Source organism: Tachypleus tridentatus, chromosome 6, assembly GCF_004210375.1.
Source record: "Tachypleus tridentatus isolate NWPU-2018 chromosome 6, ASM421037v1, whole genome shotgun sequence".
Classification (NCBI taxonomy): domain Eukaryota; kingdom Metazoa; phylum Arthropoda; class Merostomata; order Xiphosura; family Limulidae; genus Tachypleus; species Tachypleus tridentatus.
This window is the reverse complement of record NC_134830.1, coordinates 37,926,647-37,941,865: the sequence shown is the minus strand read 5'-3', so window position 1 is coordinate 37,941,865 and position 15,219 is coordinate 37,926,647. Positions and strand designations below refer to the sequence as shown.

The window sequence follows — 15,219 nt, the reverse complement described above, 5'->3', positions numbered from 1 at the left end:
AATTAACACCTGCACGCTAAACTACAAAATTAACACTTGCGCGAGAATGTTGCGTACTTACCTTACCAGTCCTCGCATATTTTTGGAAAATAAGCACATGCGCGCGCATTTTAATTTCGCACAAAGCTACTCGAGGCTATTTGTGCTAGCCGTCCCTAATTTAGCAGTGTAAGGCTAGAGGGAAGGCAACTAGTCATTGCTACCCACCGCCAACTCTTGGGCTACTCTTTTACCAACGAATAGTGAGATTGACCGTTACATTATAACGTCCCCAAGACTGGGAGGGCGAGTATGTTTGGTGCGACGGAGATTCGAACCCGAATACCTGATCATGCCGGGCCTTCGTTAGTTTAAACAATATCGAAAATTCATAAATCTTATTTATTTCCTAAAATAATTTGTCTACAAATTAGAAACACATTATGGCCCATATTATTGATGGTAGGATTGATAAGAAAACACTTTAATGTTTTAAATTTTAAATTTAAACTTTTCCGAGGCTATAACATCACTTCCGCGGTAGAAAGAGTGTTAAATATTAGGATTTGCAAAAGCTAAAGTAACGGGTTGGATTTTCCTCAGTGTACATCACCAAATAGCTCATGTGGCTTTGATGTAAGAAAACATACATAAACACAATAGAACACCATCATCGGTTTTCACTAGATTTGATATATACTTTGGTTAAAATGGGAAACGTGTCATTTCAACGCAAGAGGTTATATTCTAAACATACATGCATATGTATATACACACACATGTATATAAAATTATTAGTATTCTACAATGAATAAATTAATCTCATTAATATTAACTTAATTATATTTCGAAATTATATTTTCACAAGAAAACTCAGCACTTACAAATTAATCTAAACCTAACAAGATTTAGGCTTTACATTAATTTGGCCAATGGTGGTAATAACGAATTTTATCACAAAACATGAAAAATTAAATTTTTTCTCACCTAATATAATTGAAATATTATTCAGGTATTTGAAAATATAGTAAGGTTCTGATGTGTAAAATATTAAAATGATATTTATCAATATTAATCTCGCAAACTTGTTTTTCACTGTGAATCTCAGTATAAATGAGATGGAGGTTTCACTCGTAACTTAGTTTATTAACGGTTTTCCAGAATTTTTCATATTTTTGAATCAATATTCGCTCACGTGTCTACAACAATTTATCTGTGTGACGTAATCAAAACAGTACAAGAGATCGCAAGACATGAAAAAGTAATGCGAGAAAGGGTTCAAATCTGATAAAACAAATGTCTATAACAAAAAGGATTTTATTATTTCCAACTTTTAGGACATCACAAAGTGTTATCAGGCACTTTAAACTTATATCGCAAAAATGCTTTGATGTTAAAATAATCCAAAAACCTCGAAGCAGTATGCACGTAAGTAAATTAGCATTTTATATTCTAACCCTAAACGATTCAGGCTAAATCTCTTTTCTCTATAACACGGTTTAATGCAGCATCATTGCTATAGTTATTTTTTGAATTAAGTGTGGACTGTATAAATCGTTTGTAAAATTCTATCTCAATACAGTTGGTATGGGTATTAAAACTATAGAAGTAGAGAACAACGTTGTGACCTTTTTTAGGTCATCTTTAGGTTAAAGAGTTTGCAACTATATGAATCATTACAATTATAAAGTACAATGTATCAGTTGAAAGAGTATATCCTTGCTTTTTTGTTTTTCAACAAAGACAACTTTGACCTTTGTGTGGAAAACTTGTAATTATAAGAGATTGAAGAAAATTACGTTTTGAACGGATTTAAGAATAATACTTTTATTGTACTTTGTGATGATGTAAGTAGGTTTATGTGTGAAATACAATCAATAAGTTGAGATAAACAAAACATCTGAAATTTAGAATGTGATTTAATACTAATCAGAAAAATGATTGTTCTTTAGCAGAAAAGAATGATCTGTGAAGTGTTAAAATGTAAACATGTGTTATGCTCATTTTCATGTAAGATTGTTGTTGTTATTCAAGAGAAAAACTTGTAAATATATACAAATTAAACATTAAAATTTCTTGCTTTCTGTTTATTTCCTGGGAAAAAAAGTATGTGCTGCTGGATGTAACAAATTTTGAAATAAACGTAGATTATTATACATTTTCTAACACTGGGATATTTATTTCACATTACATGGTAAACTGTTAAATGATTTACTAATATATGGGTCACAATCTTTAAATTTGTTACTATTATTCTACCAGCAATACATATGACTCTGAATAATGGACAGAGAAAATATATTTAATAATCTGGTAACTGAATGTATAATATTTTTATATGAAAAGATATCCAAGACTTTTTTTTTAATTTAATTACATTACTGTCAGGCCATTGGTGGGGAAAACTTTAACAAAATATAAGTGCTTACCACATAAAGATGGATAAAATCATGGTTTACTATAATAAAATTTAATTTCTTTCTTACTCTAAAAAAATTAATCAGAAAGAAAATGAAGTGATTGAAAGATGAGTTTTCTTATGACTGTAGAGAAGAAGTTAAGGTTGTTACTGTTTGTTTGTTTTTTAAGACTGTTATGTTATTATCATTTCAATATATTCCTGAAAAAAATGTACATCTTGCTTCTGGATATTATCTTCATTTGAAATGAATTTATCCTATCTTAATAGAGTAAACAGGCTTATCTTTATTTGCTTCTAGAGTTTCTCTTTTTGTAAATTAAATCAAATAATGGTGACTGCAAGGTAGGGAAAGTATGAAAACATCCCCAGAGTCCTCCTCAGCTTTCAAACTTAAAACTTTAGAGTTTGACAAGTTGGAAGGAAACCAGCTCTTTCCTCTTTTCCGATAAATGAGGGGGCTTTTGATAAGCATGTAGAGCAACTAAATAGAAAATGGATTGGTGGACAATTTAAATCACATGTTATTGAGAGAGTACCACTCTAGAAGAGCACAGTGGCAAACATCACTGAAACCAGGAAGATTCTCTTGTTTTGATCAAGGAAGTTTTGCAAGGTATTTCAATCAATTAATGAACAGCACAAAAGAAATATCTTGAAAACTAGAATTTTCCAATCAATTCAAGCACTAATAAAACAGTCTATAATACATTACATAAAAACCCACAATTTGAAGTTGTATAGGCCTCTAATAAGTTTCATGAGTAAACAATATTTTGAAATACAGTTCATTTTCTAAAGTATATTTGAAAAAGTGTGAACATTTATCAGTTTGAAAACAATTATATAAAGTTAATGTGAATTTTAACTTGAAATTTTATTCTAGAAAATAGTAATTAAGGTACTTTGTAAGTTTTCTACATGAGAAACAGTCTTGATGAGGCTATAAAAAGGTGAATGATAAACATGAGTGTCTGATGAAAAGGTTGAAGAGCATTTGAGAGAAAATTAAATGTATGTATGTAAAACATTTTTGTAGAATTGAATATTATCTGTGAAACATCTTCTAATTGTATATAATTTTATATGTTAAGAAAGTGTTATTAAGGCATTTAGTATAAACTTATTGAGATTTAATATACCAATTTTGTTAACAGTTAAACCCATTCATTGAATAATTGTTTGATAAACATGCCAGTTGCATAATATAAATAAATGAAGGTTATTAAAATGGAAGATTTAATTTGCTAATGTAGTAACTTGTGGTAAAATCAATTTATCTGTATTTGTTTATTACCAGGTTCTAATGTGACATTGTAAGGAAAGCTGGAAAAATTAGTTGGAAAAGAAAGAGAAAAGATAGTCATCAAAAAATGGTAATTAAAGTTGTAAAGGTATTGTTATTTTTAAATTTTCTATAAAACCTCTTGTTCCACAACTTTGTGGTAACTGTGATTTACAATGTGTCTTTTAAAAATAACAACAGTATAAAAAATGTTCTAGTACAATGAAATTATGCAAACTGTAGGGTTAGTCCTTATCCAACCTTTCTACCCTGAGTATATTATCAGCACTAGCTCACAAATAATACAGAATGTATCTATTTATATTGTTGACAGGATATATTTAATGAATGATACACAACAAGTTTTGATTTTCAATATCCAAAATGATTCATGTATCATCTTTTATGCATTGACAGTTCCAGGTCAGTCTTGATATTGATAGGATGTGCAACAAATTCTTGTTTTTATAATTTATCATTTATTGTTGCAACGTTTTTATGTTACCACTAAATTACAGCCTCTGTTAACCACAATATAACCAAAATTATGTTCAAAGTGGCATATAGTGTCAATCAATCAATTAGTGAATCTGTTTTACTCTTTCATAGATGTTTTAAAAATGTGTCTTTATATCTTGCACATTAATATGAAACAAGGGAATGATGTCAGCAAATTTTACTTTTGAAATATCTTGGATGGCTGAATTATTGATAGAGGTTTTATATTGAAAGTTAGATAGACAATAAGGAAAATGGACTTCGGTTATATTTTATGATGTTTGTTATTACATTACATTTCCATTTGCTTTGTCTTTTAGAACATTTATGATGATGCAATCTCACAAAGACATTTGATTTTGCAGATGAGGAGGTACCCCATCTTCTGGTATTTATACACAGTCTGCAGGAAATTTTAACAAGATATGATGTTGGTGATAACAAAGGTTTTTATGAAAACAAATAACATTTGTGTTGCAATGATGCTATCAACAGTGAGGTATTATGTGTTTGATTTATAACATTCAACCATTTATTCAAAATATTTTCGGATAGTACAACATTGGTTAGTTTTAAATGTGTACACTTAATTAAACAGTTCTAACTTGAAAGAATTTTTGCATATTTTATCAAGATCTAAACACCAAATTACTAATTTAGAGAAGTCTTTAGTTAGTGTTTATTTCTACTTGACGCAAGTAAAGTTTCAATTTTGTATAATATACTTTTGTTTATTGTAGATTTGTCATCTAAAAACTAATTTTTATATATATATAAAGTTTTAATCAAGTATTTGTGGATGTAATTTTACATGTGCATGAAATTTAAACAAAATTTATTTCTTGGTCTTGTAATAAATCAATATACCTACCAAAATTGTAATCAGCCTACACCTGTGGTGTTAATGTAATAAATATCTTAAACATGTGAATGTGAAAATTATCTGATGCATGATTTTTAATATATTATAAGTTTTAATCTTAAAACACTAACATTGTATTGGAATAACATTAGTGTTTAATGGATATTAACAATAGGGTTTAATATGGTGTAAATAAAGTGTAAATATGTTTTGAATAATGAACACTTGTTTTCATAAGGCAGTTGTGGGAAGGCAGTTACTCTTAATTTTCTTGAATTTGAAATTAAACCACCCAAACATTTCTACATGTTAAAACTCCTAACATCCACCATTACAAAAAGTTATGAAATAGAACTAAACGAAACTACAGATCCTATCTCATAAGATCTTTTAACTTTGCTCTCCCATTCAGCTGTAGGGTACTTGTATTGTGATGATCAATCTCATTATTTGTTGGTAAGAGAGTAACCCAAGACTTGGTGGTGGGTGGTGATGACTAGGTGTCTTTTGTTGTTTAATTAGGGATGACTAGTACATATTTAGCAGGTGACTTTGCAAATAGTTGCACTAGAAAATAATATTGTAACTATATTTTAGATTATTAAGACTGGTTAAGATTCAAGGGTTTCCCCTGAGTGGTAGAAGTAGGTTTTGTCTGTTATAACAGTTGTTATCAAAGTTTTTACAGCTATGAAACTTGAGACCAGTGGTTCAAACTGGTGTATAAATAAACTGAGACACCCAAAGTAGTTTTTACTTTATTCTTTGTTTCATGTGTGGGTTACAATATGGACATTATTAAACCCATTATCAGGCATGAGCCCACTACTGGTAGTAAGAAGTCAGTTTCATTGTTTTGAGGAAATTCATTCCATTATTTGTGTAAATTTATAGTAACAATAAATAAAGTAAAAATAATAATCATTTAACGGACCTAACTAACAACAGTACAAGTTATGTAAATATAATAAATGTTATAAAGAACATGTTTATTTCTGTTTGATGTTTTTCCTACTAATTTCTTCAATACTGAGTAGAAATGAAAGTATCTTATTGCAGTCTCATTGGTTGGCTCTTTGAACAGTAGTAACAGGATGAAATTTGTAATGCATTAGAAGGTGTTTAATGTAAATAAGAAATAAAATGTTCATACATGTATATGCTATCACTTTGGTACCTTGGGTAGTGTAGAAAGTTGCATCTTTGCTAATATCAGATTTTGTATGTATAAATTTGTTTATAATGTTTATTAATTTCTTTACAGTAAATAGGATAATTGGATAATTTTATTGACAATTTTTCTGGATTTGTCTCTTACATTTACCTCTATAATTAATTATCTTTAGTTTTAGGCATTTTGTATTCCATTTGATGCTTTTATCTTGCTCGTGCAATGGTAGATAATCTTTTATGAGTCTGAACATGAAAACTTTAAACATCAGTAAAATTAAAATTCTCAAATTTAGTAGTTTACAAACTTTCTTTATGGAGCACAAACATTTATGTTTTTATACATTGTATTAGACTACATCATGTTTAACTATACCCAATATCAGCTTAATCATATTATTAAAATAGCATATGTATGTAAATTACAATTGTTGAAAATGTTTTTTCAATTCACATCAAGAGTATCATTTACTCAGTGATGTCGAGAAACCCACTTGTTGAGAAATTTATATGCAAAACGCTTGCTTGGGTTGAGATAATATTTTGCATAGAAGAGCTTAACAACCTTCGCGGAACCTGACGATGACCGAAGAAGGTCGACACGTTGTTCGCTCTTCTATGTAAAATATTTTCAACCCAAATGAGCCGCTTTTGCATATAAAAGTATCATTTACTTTTAAGCAAACAAAAGTTAGATGTTTCTTAAATACTAGACTATACATTTTGTGTACATGTTGGTTATTTTTTAATCTAGTGAAAATCTACTTGAGAACTATTTGACTAGCCATCCCTTATTTTGAAGTGACAAACTAGAGATAAAAAATCAGTGTCACTTAGCTCCAACTTTTTTTGACTGTCTCTTACCATTGGAAAGGAGGTGAGTTTAGATGAATAAGTTTACATCACGGATGAATAACAATATCCACAACACCACCTTACCAATAAGATGCATTAAAATCATTGTATGACATGACTCTAATTATAGAGATCATAGGTGTTTTGCAATAGTGCTTTGTATTTAAAGCTCTTCATATTTTATATTTACAATAGAAAGAGAACTGATGCATTCATTATTATGGCTTAGTGCAACTTTCAGTTGATATGCATTACATCTTTTGCAATTGTTATATTTCTTTATATCTGTAACCTGATTTCAAAAGGGTGGTGTTAGATGTTTGAATATATTTTATATTTATATTATATAATATATTCAAACATCTAACACTGCCCTGTACATTGCAACACTCAGTTACACAACCCCTTTCAAACATGTGGTCAGCTTCCGGTCAGTTACCTTCCTTTCTTTGTGAACCTTACGATGACCAAAGAAGGTTGAAATGTTGTTCCCTCCTCCATGTAAAATATTTTCTCAACTCAAATGAGCCATTTTTACATATATTTTTCTCTACAAGTGGGTTTTCTCGACATCACTGAATACTATTTTAGATTTATTATTAACTTTTCATATAGAAATGGTTCAGAGGGTGAAAATTTGGGAACACATAGTTACCAGTTATCATTGCTGTATTAGGTTCAGCATTTTACTGAATATGAAATCAAGAAATAATAGTATTTAAGTTAAAATTTCAAAACACATTGAAGGGGTACAACAAGAATTATCTTGTTGTACAAGATAATTATTTGCAGCTGAGAAAATTGGGGGGGGGGGATATACAAACATTTTTCCGTACGCAAATATATAATTCTTAAAGAAAGAAAAGAGTAACCACAGGTAAAAACACAGGTTGCCTTAGAAAGGATATGAGATAGAATTAAAGAAAAGCATAAGAAATTTAAAGTTGTTAGTAGTATAGAAAATCAACAAGAAAGTTAGTCAAACAGGAAATAAGGACATCCAAAAATATATGTGAAAAAATCAACTGAAAATGAATTATCAATAAGTAATTTAAAAGTACATGAGGAGTAAAACATATTAGGATGGAGATAGGTCTCTTGAGAATGACAAAAGAAGTCTTGGATCTGATAATCATGAATTGGCTACGTTATTATGTTTTTTTGTTGTTGTTTTTTAGTGTTTCAGAATAAACACTTAATCAGTGTTCTTCATCTGAACAATTGATAGATAAAACTGAAGTTGAAGAAGATAATTGCATAAATTCTGAGCTTGTTAAAATTAAGAAGTTAAGGCTCATGGGCAAGATAATATTTCCCTCAGGGTTTTGAAGAATTGGATGTCTGAGCCATTTGGTACTATTGATTTTGTAAGTTCTTGACTAGTCAACAAGGATTAATGAATTCCCGAATTATCTAATATCATTCATATCTTCAAGGGAAGTGATAACAGTTATACCAGTAGTTATAGGCTCATTAATCTCACTTAAATTGTGGAAAAAGTTTTTGAAAGTCTGAAAGAAGATGCTTTCTGAAGTAATTTAACAAAGTTTAAAATTTTATTGAAAAGTCAACTCTAGAGGGAAATATTGCCCTAGGAATCTTTTAACATTCTTTGAAAAGGTCATTGCTTATGTAGATGAGGGTAGAAGTACAGATTTGTTATATCTGGATTCTTGAAAATTATTTGACAAGGTGATATCAAGGTGATTACTTTTTTGATATCATCAATTTCAACAGGATGCAAATTAAATTTCATGTATAAAACCACTCCTCCTTTTGTTCTTTATCAACAACCTGTAAACCTGCATTTTAGAGAAATTTCTGTCATCAACATCATCTATGTGCAAGTTATTCTAGTTACATCAAAATTGTTCATTCCTGTTTGTGCTGTCATCATTTATTTTATACTTCTAGCACCACAGTAGTAACAATTAAACCTACCCTTATAACCACTTGTATCAATTCATGCATTAACTCTAAAGATGTTATTAAAATAACCAAATTTTATTTTTTATTTTCTTATCTATCTTACTCTATTTGTGCTGTTGATTTTATTTTCTAGCATAACAAACCACAATTTATAATATTGCTTGCTATGTTTCTTGACCTAGAAACATTATTTTAATGTATTAGACAAGCTTTTTTTTTTGTTGTTGCAATGCATCTTGTGATTTGAATTGTTACCTTATATCCTGTTGTTTATCAAATGTCTCGCACTTATAGAAAGTTTAAGTGATTTAGCTAAAAATATGTAGAGACAGTCCAAATACATTTAATACAAAGGCAGAGATGCCAACTATTTCAAATGACTGAGTGATTGTAGACAGAGCCCTTTCACAGTTTTAGTCCTTTTAGATTTGCCAGAAACAAGACAACCTGGTGAAAGAGGCCTCTTTTTTTTTCCATCTTGTGAATGATCACATTGGTGTTTCTATGCTGCTTAGAAAACGAGAAATACCCATCTATGCGAGCACTAATTGGCTAACAAGCACTGATGGCGTAACTATGGATTCCCCCACGTACCCAATATGGAGAAGCACCGCACTCAAACTATTGGTAGACGGAGATACAAATATTTTTTATTATTTCAAGCACAAACATGATTATTGCAAGTAGCCATTTGGACTGTCTTTTATTTATTATCAAAATTTATTTGTATCTAACTAGAAATTTTCTTTTCACCCCTTTCAAGCCCTGGGGAAATAATTTATCACTTTATTGTATAGGCTTATATCATATATAATAATTTGGGAGTTGCAACAAGTCGTAATGTATACACCAAAATCATAATGGTTGGCATCTCTGCAAAGGGAGCTTAGTTTTGAAACAAAATACTTGTTGCTTTTTGGTTGACATTAAACCCATTAACGTTAGTTCAATGAAAAAATGTGATGCCATTTACTTCAAAACTTTTGTTACATTGTCAATGAGCAAGGATGAATTGTTTATTTTTCTCACTGCTGAAAGTAAAGGTTGACACTGATTTAGTAATAACCTGGGCTCCAGAGGAATTCATGTTACTGTTTTGTTTTTAAACTTATGCCTTGTAAATATTTTAATGTGATTTAGATTGCATTATGCTCCCACTCATGTCATGAAATAGCACTGTTAATGAACAAAACCAGTTTTGTGTTGTTTACATTATTCTATCGTATATTGTTATTAATTTATTTCAACTTGACAAACACGTTAAAACACAGTTTACAGTTCTCTAATTCAAAATTTTAATAGTTAGTTCTCTTAAATAGATAAATACATAACACCAATACACATATTCAGTAAAACACACTTAACTCACTCATCTTGTTTGTCAATCAATAAGAACAAAGCTACACAAAGGGATATCTTTGATCTGCTCACCCAACAAAGCTTGAAGAACCCAGATAGAAAAACTGTCAACAAATTTCACAGATTCCTTCCATTCTTCATCCACGCTATGGTTACAGGACAAATGTTTTTGCTGAAAACTTTCAGATTCATAAGCTGAAGAAACATTCTAGGAAGACCGTTTCCATTGATTTCCCACCATCTAAGACGAACAACTATGCCTAATGTATGATAACAGAAAGCAATATTGGAGCATCTTCTTTTAAGCCCTCAGGATTTTCTTTGGGTACTGCTGTTTTCCTCCACAACAATGTTTTTGTTGTAGAATCTCAAGGTACCATTGCATACAGACAGAACTTTTCCATTTTTCATTGGCATGATTGAAAATTCTTAAACTATTGTAAAGAATTTTGTAATTTTAAGACATGTAACAAATCCTTGAATTTATCCTGATTTTGTTGTGTCTTCATTCTTAAGTATTTCTTGCCTTCAACAGGAATATTAATGTCAGCTTTGCAGGATATCATTACCATAAAAAAAATCTTATTGATAAATTTAAAAAAATCAAACCACATGTAATAAAATTTGTATGCCATTCACTTTTCATTATATTCCTTATTTAGTTATGAAATTAATATTGTTGTTATTTAACCTATCCATTTAGTTTGGACTTTTTCTTAAAACATAATGTGGTATTTCCATTTTACATCTTAGCATCATATAGAGACAATCACAGGTTGAACTACACATTTGTTGTGATAATTATTAATCATCAAAATTTGTAAAAATGCACTCCTTGCACCTTACAAATCTTTGTTTGATCCTTGTTTGGGTAATGTTTATTTTTGGTGTTTTAACTGAATGGATTCACTAACCACAACTTGAAATGCAAAATATAATAAAGTTAGGAAGAAAATCTTAATTAAAAAGACAGTAAAATGTTTCTTCAGCCAGTGTGGTCTCACTCAAGTAATAATGTTAAAATAAAGATATCAGATTTAAAATACTATTTGACATAATTATGGTTAAGGAATTTATCATAAGAATTAATATAAAATTAAGATGTGTTAGTAATTTTTTCTTAGTTTATTAATTATTTTATTTCCTTTAACATTATTTACAATGTGTATGATTTTAAAATTTTCTATGTGATATTGTTAGTGGTGGGTGATAACGAAGTTGCCTTCCCTCTGGGCTTTTAGCACTAAATTGGGGACAGCTAGTGCAGATAGTACTCATTTTTTTAAATAAAAATCATGTCAATTATTTGAAATAAAAAGAAATAGCTTCTTTTTTTAAGATAAGCAGGAACTTACACTATTTGTGTACTCACCACAAATATTGAAGTCTGGTTTTGTCCTTTGACTTATCGCTGTGCCACTAGATCTGAAAATACTATCAAATATTGTTTAACATGTAAAACAGAAAATGTTTGAGCTTTGAATCTTTTATTGCTTTTATACACAATAGTGTGATCTTGGCAATTTCTGAGCAGTGGTAATACATAAACTCCACTGTTTATTTGAAAAAGAAACTTAGTTTTGCTACGATACTAAAGTTCTTATTACAGCTGAGAAACATCTAACCTTAATATGCATTGGATGTTGAATCTGCTACATTCCCCAATCATAACAGTGAATTCAAAATAACAAAAATCTTCTCTCATGTTCTGCTGATATCATTTCCTAAAATTATATTTACTGACAATGTATGAGTGGTTTTCATCATTTGTTTGTACGTTTCATAAGGCAAGTGTTGTTATTGCATCAGTTCTACATGTGGAAGTAGTTTTAGTTGGTAAAAGATGTCTTGGCCTTACTTCCTGTGTGTTGTAAAACAAATGTTACTGTTGCAAATATACAAATAGCTGACCTCTAATTTTGCATCTGTCATAAACTTACTGTAACTCTCACTAAGTCTGTGATAAACTGGTTCTTCTCCCATTCTTGAAGGGTATTTTATTAATTGTTTCCAGAACAAACTGTACTGTCATCCTTCATATGGTGCTGTTGCAGTGCCTATAAACAGGGACCAACTATTTATTTAATATACCTTTCATGAACATATGGTGCTCAACTAGTCTTATACAAGGTAACTCTTTATGGCTGAAGTTTCTTTCCAAACAAATATATCCTGAAATATCTTTGTGTACATAAGTGACAGAGGAATTTTTAGGCCTCATTCAACTTGAATACAAATGTATCAAAGGAAATTAATAGAAAAAAGAACAACATTTTTGTGATAAGGAAGGAATAATATATACCTAAGTTGAATGTTATTGTTATCATCCTGTGTTTTGTTTTCATATCCATTATATTAAACAGATAAGCTTGTTCTTACTTTAACAATTTAAAATATCACTGAAAAGTAAACTGATGTGTATCTTCAGCCTTGGCAAGTTACCCTATTCCAACTTTTCAGGGAAAATATTGGCCACCGTATTGTTCAAGGCTTCTTCAATCCTACATATTTTCAGTTCACAAAAAGTTATTAAGTCATGCGTAGTGACATTGATAAAAATCCATCACAGTTTGACCAATGTTGTACTACAACTATCTCTTTCCAAACCTGTGTAGACAAGTTAATTTGCTGTAGTGTACTACTTTTAGCAATAATGGAAAGTAAAATGTCTTGGAATACCATTAATGAAATTAATTTTGTATCAATAATGCTGACAGATATCAACAAAGCTGTTTCAGTCAATCATAGTTAACTGTTATCAGTATCATGAACAATATGAGACAATAGTGTTTCACAGATTCTTTTCATGAACCAACTGGATCAAACTTGGGCACTTCTAATTCCATTCCAAACATAATTTCTGAGCTAAGTACCTTAGAATTCAATGAGTGGTTAGCAGAGATAAATCCAGGCTTTGAAGAAAAGGAAATAGAACCCCTTGGAAAGTGTTTCAGATTGTCATTTACAAAATTAATTGCTGTATATAGACTTTCTAGACAACTTTGAGCACCATATTACATCAGATCTGAACCCTTTAATCTGGTGTTCAAAAACCATCACATGGAGTTCTTCCAAATGTGAAAGGCTTCAGCATCATGAATCTCATAATAAAGGAAACAGATTCTAAGCTGTTAATCAATCATGTGATAAATCTCAATTTCATTAAACTTCAGTTTCTGATTGAAAACTAGAAACCAGACGAATGTGATGTCTTTACAACTTTCAGCTAATATTCCTGAAATGTGTTTTATTGTATTAGCAATGTGATAAATACAAACAATACCAACACTTTTCAAACATGTTCCCCCCACTTCTATACTGAACACTACACCAAGGGTTAGTGATATGTTTACTGACTTGTAATGGCAAAATCTGGGGTTTCATTTCTTGCAGTAGACAGAGTACATTAAAACCATTGTATATTTCTACTCTAAAACTAATAAACACTGAAAAATATCGTTCATGAACTCTAATTACATGAATCATGTCATTTCACTGTTATATCCTCATAATTATTTGCAGTTCGTTAACAACATATAAAGTTACAACATAAAGTAGTAATATAATGCTTTGCATACAACTTGTTATGCAAATGAATTATAAAATAATTAGATATGAACCAGTTGTCTTCTACCAAGTAAACCAAAATATCTTTTCCAGATTCCTTTACAAATTCATAGGGCTTCTTTATGGTTAAAAAAGGCTTAATCTCAACAGAAGGAAATTTCATCTTCTTCTGTGTAATCTGATTATGTTTTAGATAACATTTCTTAAATAGTTTGACAGAAAAGTTTTGTGTATAATTTCAAGGAATGTTAGAACCTTGTCAATGTTAATGAACTGCAATTTGGATCAAGATAATCATTAATTATAATGTATTCTATCATAGATGAATATTTTAGCTGTAATAGCACTTTAATATGAATGATAAAAAATGCCTAACAACACACTATTCAGTTGTTAAGATAATTCATTTAAATTTGTTCTTTGAAATCACGATAAAGTAGAGCATGTTGCTAAGTGTTTCACATATATTTCTATAACCCAAATATATATATAAGCCATGAACCTACAACAATATTGTACATTCAAATTACATTTATTACTTTAGAGAAAGAACTTCAGAGATTTTAAAATATAGTAACTTACAATTTTACCAAGTTTTCCATCTTTCTATTTTCCTGAAGAGGATGTAACCAATGAAAGGAGGTGAAAAGCAGGATTATTTTCTGTAACAAAAATTGATTGTTGTTTTAAGGTTATAAGCACAATAAATATTAAAACAATAATGACTTCATTCTTTTATTTGTAAAGACTGTATTTCCAATATATAAAATTTATATTTAAATATGAAAAATAAAGTTGTACCATATGTTATTGTCTGTCATTCAGTGTTAATTTCTATAAAATCTACAATAGCCAACAGATAAATAGCAATTACTCCAGTAAATATCACTAAAGCACTGTCTTGACATCCTCTGACAACTCAGTGGCAAACATAAGATTTTGATATCCATAGTTGGTTGAGCACGTATAGCTCATTCTGTAGTTTTGCTTTTAACAGAAAAAAAAAAAAAAAAACACTGTAAATCAATTTTGTTTAATAATGTGTGAAAAAATTATAAAATCGTATTTTTATTTACCCAAAAGTATACAGCAAGTAGACCCTAAGTAAAAAATATTATAGGTTCATAATATTAAATTACCAGAAAGTTTTCATTATATGAGATTAGAAGTGTCTGAGTTCAGATTACCAACAAACGTGCTGACCCTCAAATATGGAGCAAACTAGCAATCACTCATTTTAACACATGTATGTAAATTAAGTATAAATATATTGCCATCATATGCATTACAGCCAAT

The 15,219-nt window shown here is 29.7% G+C and overlaps 2 long non-coding RNA genes across 2 annotated transcripts; both read left to right on the top strand.

The window, feature by feature from the left end:
• Positions 1-1,168: 1,168 nt before the first annotated feature.
• Positions 1,169-4,685, top strand: LOC143252275 (uncharacterized). The gene is made up of 3 exons (XR_013028923.1): positions 1,169-1,407; positions 3,699-3,792; positions 4,547-4,685. It is a non-coding gene; the product is annotated as an uncharacterized LOC143252275 (long non-coding RNA).
• Positions 4,686-6,967: 2,282 nt separating this feature from the next.
• Positions 6,968-14,733, top strand: LOC143252274 (uncharacterized). Its single transcript, XR_013028922.1, has 2 exons — positions 6,968-7,090; positions 10,543-14,733. It is a non-coding gene; the product is annotated as an uncharacterized LOC143252274 (long non-coding RNA).
• The last annotated feature ends 486 nt before the right edge of the window (positions 14,734-15,219 follow it).